Here is a 13,746-nt window from a genome sequence, read left to right on the forward strand (position 1 = left end):
TCGAGGTGAACCACTTCACTTTCATAAATCAAAAGAAAGAAAAAAAGTGAGAAAATCTCCCGAGTTCAAACATTTCTTTAAACCCCAAACTTTAAATACTAAATGGGCTTCATGGCTGCCATTTTGAAAAACATTAGTTTGCCAAAGGACCCTTTTGATTCCTATTGGAAAAGCGAGCGCTCACAGATAATCCATTGAGAATCCAAACCCCCACAAAAGGCTCCCTGAAACAATCGCGGCGCTGCTGAAGGACAACATTTTTGTGCCCAAAAGAAAACATTTTAACGCGCTACAATCCATGACACATATATTCCTCCATTTCCTTTCAGTAATTATTCATTAGAAAACATTTAACGTCACTGCGGATTTCACACTGGGCAGTCTGCACACAAAGGAGAAGAGTTGGCCCATTTAGAAGGGGCTGAGGCCGCCTTTTCTCATCCCAGGAGCTCCAAGGCGGAGGGGGCTGCCGGACACAAGGGGCCGGCTAAATTGTGCGGTTAACGGTCAAAGCCCCCCTGCCTACTTTGACACTCATTTAAAGATGACGGGGAACAATAGAGATTTGTTCTTAGCAACTCTTTCTTGTGCCACGGGGTCCCCGTCGGCCGCGCCGGGCGCTCCGAGGCCTGCGAGCGGGGCCCGGGCCCGGGCCCGGGCCCACCTGCCCCCGGCGCTCCCCACTTTAACACAACGAGACAGGTAAAGAATATCAGCAAAAAAAGAGCCCCATTCACCACGTCAGCTTCAATAAAACAATGGCCTGTCAGGTTAATGCCAGCAGCTCGAAATTTGGGTGGGTGCCAGCAAGCCCGGCCCAGGTTAGGCAAATGCTTCAGAATTCCCAGTTGGTATCAGTGCTCCCAGGTTACAGCAGGCAGCCAAGCGTTCAGGCACCTGACTTTGAGCATAAAACACTTCTTTAGAGATTTTTTTTCCTCATAGGAAGGGTCCTTTTGCTGTCTCAGCTTGTTTCACACACCCAGAGATGCTGCCCAAAACTCCGTGCTCATCCCTGCACCCCAGAACACGCTGGATGAGCAGGGAAAGCAGCAGCAATGCCACCTCCCTTGGGAAATTCAGGAAAAACCAGGTAAAACCCCGCTCAAATCCTGTCAGGCCAGAGCACAGACAATGAAGTGTTCATTCTCTCAGTTGTTGGCTTTTAGATCTGAATTTCAGAGTTTTCTTCATGCCTGGGTTTTTACTGACCAGAAACAGCTCCTTGATGAATCCTGAATCCTTATTAATTGCAGAACAGGATGGTTTATTAGAAAACATCAGTTACTGATAAACTCCATAGCTAACCTCCTTATGCTCCAGAGCATTCCCCAGCTGACAGAGCACAGGATTTCCAGCTGAAAAACTAAAATTCAGAGTTAAAAATCCTGGGAATACAGCAAGGCAGATTGATTCCATTTCTAGGAAAAAGAAGGATGGTCCTGACAGTCCCTAAGGTACAGGGAGAGGAGTATTTAACCACAGTAAATTCATGTATTCCGAGCTGATCACCCCTCCAGGGTGTTTGCAAGCCTTCAAGACAGAACAGAGATCCAGAAGAAAAAGGGCTCAAAATTACATTTATGGCCACAGCAAGAAGGCCACTGATAAAGCAGGGATTGGGATCCCATCTCCCATGGGAGTGTTCCAACACCCACCAAAGACCAAACCCTTCGGGCACCAGGCAGCAGGAAGGAGCTGCCTGCGTGAGCCAGCATCAGAACTGAGAGCAGATGAGACAAATGACACCTGGGACAACAAATCCCAGCCCAAACCAAGATTTCCAGTTCCCACAGCAAAAGCCGGTTTTTATCACTCCATAAGAGCCCCCCAAAAGTCAGGGGCTGCTTCCATAACATCTACACAGCAGAGACTTGCAGAGGCTGCAACACAAGGTCTGATTCAGGAGCTGCAGCCAAGGTCACCCAAAGCTCTCTGTGATTTAGGACAGGCCTTGCTGTGGCTCTGCTCCGTCAGGGTTGAGGGGACAGCAGTGCCAGGGCTGCAGTTTTGGGTGGGAGGAGCTGGAGGGGCAGCAAAGAGTCTGGAAGGGCTCATGGTCTGGCTGAGGATTGACTGGCAGGGCAGGATTTCAGCTGAGCCTGGAGATGCAGCCACGATGGGAGTAAAGAGCAAAAAACTCCTGCAAACTCCTCCAAAACACACCTTCATCTGCATTTCCCTGGACCCCTGGCACACAAAGCACTTTGGTAGCAAGCTTTTAAATCCAGGAGTCAGGCACAGAGACATTGTCAGAGGCCACAGCAGTGCTTCACTCTGGCAACTGCTGCACAAGGTCCCCACCTGGGAGAGGGACACCAGACCAGACCTGCAGCTCCAACCAGCAAAAGAGTCTCAATACAGGAGTGTCTGTAAAGGAAATATTTTATCTTCTCTTCAAAAATATCCATTTTCTACCCCTCAAGGGAGCTTGTGGTGCCCCAGAACTATTATTGAGAGTGGGAAGGGCCTGGTGGTTGGCTCTGTGATCATCCATCGAGGATGGATCATCAAGGGAAGGGAAAGAGAACACTCTGCTCTTGGCTTGTTACAGGCACAGGGACAGAAGAGGGAAATGAAGAGCCACAGTGACCCCCTCTGAGAGCATCCAGGTTGGTTCTAAAAAAAAGAACCAACTCCAGCATTCCAAGTGTAGCAGGACCCACCCATCAGGGTCACCTAAGGGCAGCTCCTCTGGGTTTGGGTTTAAGTAAGCATCAAGATTCCTCAGGCAGTCACAGGTTCCCAGGCTCTGGTGTTGCCAGCCCCTTTCTCCACTGATCAGAAAAAATTCCTTTTTTTTCATATAGGTGAAAGTCAGCTCCTCCCTCTTCCTTTGGTCCCACCATTCTCTCCAAAATACCCCAAAACTGGAGAAGGACAACAACCACTGCTCCCAGTCAGGTCCCACTCTGCCATTACCCAGAAATTCCCATAAAACCTAAGGAAGGGCTCTGAACTTACCCCACTTTCCCACAGTGCTACAAAAAGGCAGCTTAAGGCAAGGCAAGAAGAAAAGAGGAGAAAATTAATCCCCTAACACCTTCTGAAGCACAAAATCACTCATTCCACGTGGGATCAAGGGCAGGGAAGAGCAGGTGGAGGCATGGGGGACTCAGCTGATTCCTAAATGGCTTCTGGATGGCTGACAGAGGGAAAGGTCATCCTCTGAAACAGGGAAAACCTGTTAAATGGGTCAGAATGGCCACATTTTATTGGATTTTGGTGCATGTTTGAATGCTGCCATTCCCCATCTTGAAATTTAAATATACCTGAAATTAACACGTTTCTTTTAAAGAGACTCGTAATTTTTTTTTTTTTTTTATACTTAGAGCTAAATGTTATTTGAGGAAGTAGAAATAACTGCAGTGATTTAGATGGAAATGTTTTACCCATTAAAAATAACACAGGAGCACTTTGGAGGAAAGGGATGTGTCGCCTTTATGAGACTTCCCTGGAAGAATTCCTAACTGAGGACTATTTACAGGGAATGGAAATTATCCTGGCAGTCAGGCTGAGAATTTCCCTGCTGCTGGATGAGGAGCAAAGAGAGGATGTGGGAGGGAAGCCGGGAAGTGGGGAGAAAGGAGAAGGCAGATCCTGCAGCCAGTGCTCTGCCCACATCCCAGCTCTGCTGCAGAACAATTATCCCAGTAATTATCCCAAATTATCCCAGTAATGAACGTGCTCATCCTGTTTGCTGGAATCCTGCCTCATGTCATTAATACAGTAAATAGCCAGACAGGGAGTCAGTCCCATCTGAGGGGGAAAAGGCCCCTCCAAACCCAAGCCTTCCTAAGAAGAAATTATTTTTGAGCCTCCTGCAAACATGAGTGAAAAGGAATTCCCTTGTTCAGCTCCAAGCCTCAGTGGCAAAGTCCTCACCCCAATGGATAGACCCTCCTGCTGCTGAATTTCGGGTCATTGAGCAGGGGGATCCATCACCCCAACTCAGCCAGACCATGCACAGAGCAGCACAACATGCAGAGTAAAAATCCCATCCGTGCTGCAACAAGGAAAACTCCAGGGATTTCCCAGGATTGTCCCACTGCCAGACACCCCCAGCAGCTCCGAGCTCAGCCCTCAGGACTTCAGCTCCCTGACAGACCCCTTTGCCTCCCTCTCTGATGGGACCCACCAAGGCAAACCCACCTTGCACTCCGTGTTCTCAGCAGACTTCAGATGTGGAAGGAATTCATTGTGGCTGATTAAAAATTAAATCCTCCCTTGCCTTCGGTCACTGTATTTCTCTCTCTCTGCCTCAGCCTGTCACGCTCTGCCTCTGCCACCTTCTCTCTGGGAATAATTTCCTTCCTTCTCCTTGGCCTCTGCGTCCAGCTCTGCCATCTGCCCCGAGGCACCCGGCTCCTGCTCTGCTCCCAGCTGACCACCTTGGCTGCAGCTCCTCTCCCAGTGCCTCAGAGTCGCTCCTTCCTTCCCTCCAGCCCCCCCAGCTGCAGGGCCTCCCCTCCTCCTGCCTCTTTCCAGCCCAGGGAGCAGCTCCCTGGGAAGCTTTTCCAGCACACTTGGAGCTCCCAGCTCTGCTGCAGGACTGACCTTCCTGGGCTGAGCCTGAGCTCCGTGTCCCACCACGCTTTTCCCTGGGGACAGGAGGACAGGAGATGCCCAGGGAGCCTCTTGCCCCTGAGCAGGTCTCACCACACCAATCCTCAATAAATAAACCAAGGATTAACCAGGTTATTTGCAGCAGGTGGGATTTTTGCCGAGGAGACCACAGGAATCTCAGCCTCATCCAGTTCTTCAGGAGGCAGCTCTGGACAGAGAATGTCAAGGTTATGGATGTTTGTCCTGCAAAAGCCTTGCCCAGGTTTTGTGATGGGATTTGATGCAGATTGCAGAGCACCACGCCAAAACTGTGACCTCTGTCCAAAGAGCCCAGCTCCAGAACCTTGGGAGCATTTAGGGAAATGAAACTGGATAGTTCAAGAAATCAGCCTGCACCCGTGCTAGTGGTGCAGCACTGCAGAATTTCCCCTGGAAGTTTTCCTAAAGTCCATGATGAGAGAAACTCATCAGCAGACATCAAGAGACCTGCACCTTAATTATAATTTGCTAGAAACCTTCCCATTTTAGTATCTTCTTGGAAAAAATACAAAAGTAGCTGGATTGATCCTGGAGCTCCATCTGTCATCTCCTCTGTCAAGACTTCATTACCATGCAAGTGAGGTGTCATCCCAGTCCCAGCTTCCAAGATATTTCTGTGTTGAAGTCCAAAAATGCCATTAGCCAGCAGAGAAGGAAAGAGAGCCTTCAGGAGCACACAGGAATTAAGGAGAAAACTCACTCTTACCCCACATTGTGCAGGATAAACTCAATTATATTTCTGCACCAGGAAGTTTGGGGTATTCGTGACTGAATTGCATCAGTTGTGTGCTTTATAAAAATACAATTTTCGGATCATTATCCCATCGTTTAACCTAAGAAATGCACCACTCAAATACACAGTAATACAGATAACAGAAATCTTAAAATCCCGGAGTGATTGGGTTGGAAGGGACCTTAAAAACCCTCCAGTTCCAACCCCCTGCAGGACATACCCCATGGAATAAATCTCTCTGTTAATGCATCTCCCACTAGAGCCATGATAATTTAAGTTACCTGGGTGTCCATCCTGGCTGCTGTTACCAATTATTCCAGATAAACCATTCACCAGGGGCTTTGAACCTGGATAAGGTCCCTCAGAACTCTGGGCAGCTGGGCAGGGACAACGTCCTCACCCCAATTGAGCACCTTTAATAATTTACTGGGACCAGGGACCTGGGCCTATGGCACTTGCATCCACTTAGTGGCCACTTTTCCAAGATAAGAACTAGAAACTGTATCTTCCTCCAGATTAGGTTGCACCTGGGATCCTTGAGGAGTCAGGGTGAGCGTTCTGTGTTAATTACAAACTACCCAAATTTGGGAGGGTGTCCTGTTGAGCTGGAGCCATCCCGGTTTGATGCCACCACGGAGCAGGTGGTGGGTGCTCAGCTGCTCCTTCAGAACCCCCAGTGGCTGCGGCTGCAGGAGCTGGGAGCTTTAAGGTTAATAATGTATATTCCCTTGGTTATAGGATCTCCCTTCCCCAGGCTAAGACATGCTTAAAAATTAACAGTGCAGATATCCCACAGAGGAGGAGCAGGTGCTAAGACTCCACATGAATCTTTCATGTGATTCCAACTCACAGAGACAATTTTAGCAGCTTCCCTGCATTGCTGCAGCCTTTGGGATCTCCCCACCTCACTGGGACAGGGCCCACGGTGGTACAGATTACCCAGAAGGAATTGGAATAAAACTTTTGTGGAGGGCCCAACTCTCACATGCAGATATTGAATTCTGCCTTTTTCCTCCCCGGGGTACTGACGTGGTGTAACCAGATCTGGGGAGAGGATGCTCCACCTGCACCTCGCAGCCTCACTCAGCATCAGCTGCTGAAAAACTACACCCCGAGCTCTGAGCCATTCCTACGGCTGCTTCAGCAGGGAAAATATTCATGAGATTCCCTCAGGATTTATCCCCTTCATTCCCTGGTGCCTCTGAGGCGTGGGGACACATTGCTGCGGGTGTTTGAACTCGGAACAGAGGGCAGGGAGCACTTACAGGACTGAGCAGCACCAAAGCTTTAGGGTAAAAACCTCAGGGATGAACTTCTGGGAAATGCATGTTAACACTGCCAAGCCATTCGGTTTAGATCCTGGGCACCTTCCAGGAAAAGGGAGAGGAAAATTGAGGAATTAATATGATATGAGGTGGTGTAACACAGAGATGGAAAGCATATAAATGTGTGTTATTGACTTTGGGCAGAAACACTGAGGAAAACTCATCGATTCATTTAGGGATGGTTTGGAGCAGAGCTGAGGGAGTCACTGAGAGTTACAAGAAATGGAAAACAAAGGGAGCTCGTGGCCACTCAGACTCTCCAGGTAGGTCCAATTTATCCATCCCAATCCCTTCGTTTGCTGACAGAAAATCCCTGTCTGGTTACAGGGACAGGGAGGATCTTTTCAGAGCTGGCCTGGACTGTTGGACGTGCCATGGATGTCCCTTGTCCACCTGGACTGTTGGACATGACAAAAGGTGTTAGCCTGTCCAGAACAGCTCTGTTCTCTCTCACACTGTTACAACTGGAAGTTGCCACCACCTAAAATGAAATCCCAACGAGATCTTTCCATGCCACCAGTGGAAAGGGGATCACTCAGGGAATGGCTTTGCACAGAGTGGGAATTGTAGAGTCACTTGGGTTGGGAAAGACATCCAAGATCGAGTCCAACCTGATCCTGGCCTTGTCCCCAGCCCAGAGCACTGGGTGCCACATCCAGTCCTCCCTTGGACACCTCCAGGGATGGGGGCTCCAAACCTCCCTGGGCAGCCCCTTCCAGTCCCTGACCACCCTTTCCATGAGGAAAGCACAGGAAAACCAAACTGAAAGGAATTAAAAGAGAGACAGAAATGTTGTTCTTTGCTGACAAATGCAAGATGACAAATTTGTAGCTGGAGCCAGGGTGGTGTGATGGACACATGGAGCTCTTCAAACACTCCTTGCAACTCAGGCTTGAGACTGGAACCCAGAACCCTGCTTTCCTCCAGCAAAATCTTTTGTTTCTAACCCACATTCTTTCTCCAGCTGGTTGAGAGGAAACAAAAACAAAGCAGACCAAAAAAAAAAAAAAAAAAACACCAAAAAACCCACACCCCCAAACAGCACAGAAGGAACAGGAGATAATGTGACCCTGGTAAAATCCATGAAAACCACAACCTGCTCATTTCTGTGGACAGCTCATGGGATGGCTCCCAGGAAATAATTTCCCTGTGTCCTGTTCTCCCTGGCCTTCACTCCAGCACAGCCCCAGCTCCCGGCCTGCTGTCAGAGGGACATTTCAGCAGCTGGCAGTGGCTCCCTGTCACAGCTCCTTTGTGCGCAGAGATCACCTTCAGCGATTATTTATTGCAGGAGTTCAGATTCCTGCCTTCCTGTGACATGATGAATGACTTTTAAGTAACATAATATCTGGTTTCCTCCTCTTTCACACACCCATTTCATTGCCAGGTGTCTTCAGTGACCAGATCCAAAGGGATTGGTTGCAGTCAAAAGGGAAAGAGAGATCCTTCACCACGTGTCCAGCCTCCTCTTGTTCATATTTAATGGAATTCTTGCTTGGGTTAAAATGATTATCAATTATTCACCCCCATCTCAGTAATTCCAAACATCCCAAGTAATAAATAGCACTCCTCTACTGCTGGTAAAAATTACAAAATATTTTTGGTTTCATTTTTAAAAGTCTTCTCCAGCAAGCTGGCCAGTGAATTATAGAATATAAATGTAAGTATTAATTAAAGAATAAAGCAGGTTAGCAGGCCAGGAGTGTCAGGAGGCAGCACAGGACAGATCCATCAGCTCAGGATCCAAGTGTGTCCCATCACTGCTGGGAACAGCACTGGGAACAAAGTCCTGTCCTTTCAAAGCAGCCCTCAGACCTCTCTTTCAGCCTGTTTTAACATTTGAAAAGAGTATTTTTTGTCTGGCTAAATTAAATCCTCGACATCTTTTGTTTCTAACCCACATTCTTTCTCAAGCTGGTTGAGAGGAAACAAAAACAAAGCAGACAAAAAAAAAAAAAAACCAAAAACCACTCCAAAACAGCACAGAGGGAACAGGAGATAATTTGATCCTGGTAAAATCCAGGGAAAACCACAACCTGCTGTCCACGAGCCTCTCCAAACCCTGCTGCACCTCAGGAACAGAACAGCCACTCGTGAGGAAATTCTGTCCCTGCAAGGTTGGAATTTGAGATTTTTACATTGCATTTTAACCCCAAACAAGGTGGGGAACAATCACAGGTTGGACTGGATGGTCTGGGAGGTCTTTTCCACCCTCAGTGGTTCTGGGATCAATCCAGCACAGCCATAATAATCCATGAGCTTCATGTTGCACCAAGGTGGTGTTGCACAGGCCACCAAATAATTAATTTATCCCGTTATAAGTTCATATTCACGAGGCAAACGAGGAATCAGGGAAATGTGGACTTCTCTTCAAAGGAACAAATCCTTCTCCGCCCTTGAAACTGGGGTGGATTTCTCAGGAGGAGGATTTAAAGTTTCTTCCTAACTGGAAAACTTCATGGAGCCAGCAATGCTGTGTCCTGACTGGGTAGCTTCAGCTCACAGAAATTAATTCCTACAACAAATATGGGAGTAATATTTTTGTTAACTCAGCAATAGAAGGGGGAACACTGAAAGCCTTTAGCTCAGGTGTGAATTTCCCCAAAAAATGCTGTACAGAACAAGTACATGCATAAAACCCAGCATCCAAACCACTCGCCACAACCTTCCCACAAAAACACACCCCCAAAACTTCAGCTCCACATCCACAACGTGGCTGAGCACTGAAGGATGGCAATCCTTCCTCTCCCTGGTGTGGCTGCAGGGAATATTCCCAGCAAAGCCTAAATGCTGATGTGCAAGAGGCATAAAAATCCCAGATTTAGACCCATGGGATCATGGAAAGCTGTGAGAAATCCCAAATACTGATACACAGAGTCATGGAAAGCTGTGAAAAAAACCCAAATACTGATGTACAGAGCTGTGGAAAGCTGTGAAAAAACCCAAATACTGATATACAGAGCTGTGGAAAGCTGTGAGAAATCCCAAATTCTGATATACGGAGTCATGGAAAGCTGTGAAAAAACCCAAATGCTGGTATACAGAGCTGTGGAAAGCTGTGATAAATCCCTTTCAGGCTCACTCCTCACACAGGTCACTAAATCTGGGCTGTATTTTTGGGAGTGTGCTGCTCACTGGCCACAGGCTGGACAAAGGCCTTTTCTCTCCAAGTCCAGTCAAAAGGACAACAGCACATGACAGAGCCCTTGGATCTCCTGGGATTTTAGGGTCACAGCAGGGACCTCCTGCAGGGCCAGGGAAGGAGGGGGAGTTCTGCCAGCCAGGATAAAGCCAACAAAACACCTAATGAGTGGAAAAGCTGGGGAGTTCATGCAGTTGGTGCTGTCTGGCTGGAATATCATTTCCAGGCTGGCTGTGGGCATGGAAAATCATCCCAGAGGTGCCATCACATCAGCTCCCAAGCGAGTGGTTGGGCTGAAAAAAAAAACAAACAAAAAAACCCCCACAGTTTTGGTGCTATTTTTGGTTTTGGAGCTATTTTTGCTCTCCCAGCAGAAGTGATAGCCTCTCTGTGCAGCAAAAGGAATGCCAGGAGAAAAGCTGGAGATCCAGCATGGACAGGCATCAAAAGGCTCATCCAGGAGCTTCTCCAGGCTGCAGGAATTCCCTGCTCCAGAAAAGATGCCAGAGGCAGCAGGAGAAGGGAGCAGGACTGAGCTTGGGCTGGGAAGGGTGGCCAAGGAGAGCAGTTGGGAAGGAGCAGGGACTGGACAAACATTGGGTAATCCTTGCTCATTTTCTCCAGGCCAATCCCAGCCTCCAGGCCTGATGTCATAGAGTTTCCATGATTAAATGTCTGTTAATTAACACAGTATATAATTACTAATGCAAACGGCCCAAACCCCTAAGAGCAGAGATCCTGCTGTCCCAAACTGAAGCATCCTTGCCTTGGATTCCTCAAGACACTTTGGATGTGTTACTTCTCATGGGAGAAGTGCTGTAGTTTGTTTATTTGACCTTCAAGCAAAGCTGAAGAGGAAAGTACAGAAAATATAAATATATCAAAGGAAATGTCCTTTGAACAAGTGTTGAACCTCACCTGTGCAAAGGAAAATCCAGTATTTAATCAAAGCCTTCTGTAATTAGGAATCTTGGTTCCATGAGTAATCCAAAGAGTTTTGTGAGGGATTAACTGCTTTGGGAACTCTGGCAAAGTTAAAGCTTCAATAACAAACGGCTTGGTCTCGCAGCTGACTCAAAGAAAGAGCACAGGGAATGATTTACCAAACTCATTCTCCAACTCCTGTGTGGCTGAAAACCACCAGAAGAGTGAGACAACTTCTTCCTCAGCACGGACTGGAACGTTCCTTCCCTAAGAAAACCCAAGACATGAGCATTTATAATATTTACAGCAACAGGATGGTTCAATTCCATCTTTATCCAGAGGTGTCTTCACAGAAAAGCCCCACCTGATAGTGATACAAATGTTGCTTTGTGGCAGAAAAAAAGCTGTGAATGGAACAGTAAAAATGCTCATGTTGAGGTATTGAGAGGAATCTTCCCTTAAATTCGGAATAAAACTTCCCACAGGAATTTGGGGAAAACTTTCAGTGGTTTCTCTGTTTGCATGACACCCCTGCAAATCTGTTTAAAACTACCTGAAGCATGTGAAGCTCTCACAGGCAGTCTGGGCTGATTAAAGAGATTTTCATCACCACCCTGGGCCCACGTTTGGATTTTTTTGGTATAAAAGTGTAGAGAAAAGGTCCAACAGGTGCAGGGCCAGGTCAGGTTCTAATTAACAGGAGTGTCCTCACACCCCGGGCAGGTTTTACACAACACAGAGCTCAAAGCAGCAGCACTCTGCAAAAAGCAAAGCCTGCAAACAAACCCTGTTGTTCCATGAAACTTAAAATACAATTTGACTCTGTCAGGGCGATGCAGATGAGCTATCTGCATTAAATTGTGTTTAATTTAACTCTAGAACTATAGGGCCCAATTAAAAATAATGAGGCCTGTCTCCAACTGTCAGGCTTAATTAGAGATAATGGGAAGTGATAGTTCCTGGAATAGATTCATTTTTGTCTGATAGACGAACTGGGGCAGGGGTCTTGGCAGGGGTCAGTGGAATAGACCTGCCAACAAAACACGGGTCAGTCAAGCTTAAGGAGCCTTAAGGAACCTGGTTATTAAATAAGGAAGTAGGAAGTAAATCAAATCCAAAAGCACATGAATAACCCCAACAGATTCTTTTTTGTTGTTGTTGTTGTTGTTGTTGTTTTTCCTGCTACATATCGAAATTCATCTGAGCATTAAAGTGCCCATTCTGAAAGCAAATATAGGACAAATAAAGAAATAAAGGTTAAAGCTGTTTGGCAGGGCTGAAGGGGAGCTCAAGAAAGAAGGGACCAACTTCATATCCCAAGGAGTTCAGCAGGATCAATACTCTCCTGAGGCAAAAAAACTGTAGCTTTTATCTATAAAAAACAACCATCAGCAATGATGATTTGGATGTAGAAAGAAACCGAGGTGTTGAAGTAAGAATGTGAGAAGAAACCAAGCAAGGCATTCTGTGGGAAGCGGATTTGTAGAGAGCTTTTAGGGTTTGATAGAAAACCCTAAAAACTCTCTACAAACCCATTTTAGGGTGTGATAGAAAACCCTAAAAACTCTCTGCAAATCCATTTTAGGGTTTGATAGAAAACCCTAAAAACTCTCTACAAATCCATTTTAGGGTGTGATAGAAAACCCTAAAAACTCTGTACAAATCCATTTTAGGGTTTGATAGAAAACCCTAAAAACTCTGTACAAATCCATTTTAGGGTTTGATAAAAAACCCTAAAAACTCTCTACAAACCCATTTTAGGGTCTGATAGAAAACCCTAAAAACTCTCTACAAATCCATTTTAGGGTCTGATAAAAAACCCTAAAAACTCTGTACAAATCCATTTTAGGGTTTGATAGAAAACCCTAAAAACTCTCTACAAATCCATTTTAGGGTTTGATAGAAAACCCTAAAAACTCTCTACAATTCCATTACCCTCAGCTTTCTGTGTGATTAACCGATTGCTTCGGGCAACAAAAACTGGAAAAATTTGCCAACTCTTCCTTCCAAAAACGCAGCAGAGCAGTCAGAGCAGCTCAGCAGCAAAACCATTCACCCTTGAGGAAGCTCAAATGGGTGACAACTCTTGGTCACCAGACAGTGGCTGTCATTTTGGATGAGTAATTGATCCTGAGTGGGGAGGGAGCCGCAAGCCCAGGGCCCGTGAGGGACATTCCGTGCGTGTCCACACTCCAGGCACTGCAGGAACAGAACCCCGTCCTTGTCCTTGTCCCAGCAGTGCCTCTGGGGCTCATGTTGGATAATCCTGATGCTCCCACCCAGCCTCTCCTTTTGTTTGTGTGGGAAGACACTTTTTTAATCTAATGATATGTCTCTCCATGTCCAACGGCGCTCGTGCACCGTGCCCGCGGCTCCTCATCCCTGCTCCCCTCCCCCCTGTGCAGCCCAGCCTGCAAAGTCATGCTTTGAATTTAAATCTCTGCTCTGGGGCTGCTGAGGAGGGAAAGAGCAGCTCAGGGCCTGAGCTTCTCCCCAGCTGTTCTGAAAGAAACGGGCAGATTTCCAATTAGAGCCGTTGTTCCTCCTCGTCCTTCCCTCCTCGCTCACCAAGAACCTCTGGAGGGGACACAGAATGACAAATGTGTCGCTGCTGAAATACAGCCAAGGGTCACTGGCAATACACAGGAGCAATGTTAGTCCCTTCCTGCGGGGTTTTATCAGGTTTGAAGGCTCTGATAGACCCGCACCCCAGGTCTGGGGGAAAACCTTCCTGAGCTGCCCCGATGGGAATCACCACAGGCAGGAAGAGCTTGGGAGCCCAAGCCACGGCTCTGCAGCTGTGCAGAACTCAGAAAAACAGGGAGTCAGTCTCAATCACCACCCCTAGGCGTGATCCAGTTTTAAAAATCCCTGTAGAGATGTCTCAATTTCCTCTGGAGGATATCCAGCCCCCGTCATGCAGCACTTGGGGTTTGGAGAACTCTGACGTTTGAACTCAGCACAAAACCTGCTCCTGGGATTCAGGGCTGAGCTCCTGGTGGGAGCTCAGGTGTGGG

At 47.2% G+C, this 13,746-nt stretch overlaps 1 protein-coding gene across 1 annotated transcript in view; it reads right to left on the reverse strand.

Moving 5' to 3' along the window:
* The window catches only part of MYO1H (myosin IH), a 28,461-nt gene extending 24,035 nt beyond the window's left edge, over positions 1-4,426 (reverse strand). Inside the window, exon 1 of the mRNA XM_038152364.1 lies at positions 4,153-4,426. The gene's annotated coding sequence lies outside the window, so the exon portion shown is untranslated. The remainder of the gene's footprint in view (positions 1-4,152) is intronic.
* Between the last annotated feature and the right edge of the window lie 9,320 nt (positions 4,427-13,746).

Source organism: Motacilla alba, chromosome 15 (genome assembly GCF_015832195.1).
Source record: "Motacilla alba alba isolate MOTALB_02 chromosome 15, Motacilla_alba_V1.0_pri, whole genome shotgun sequence".
In the NCBI taxonomy this organism is placed as follows: domain Eukaryota; kingdom Metazoa; phylum Chordata; class Aves; order Passeriformes; family Motacillidae; genus Motacilla; species Motacilla alba.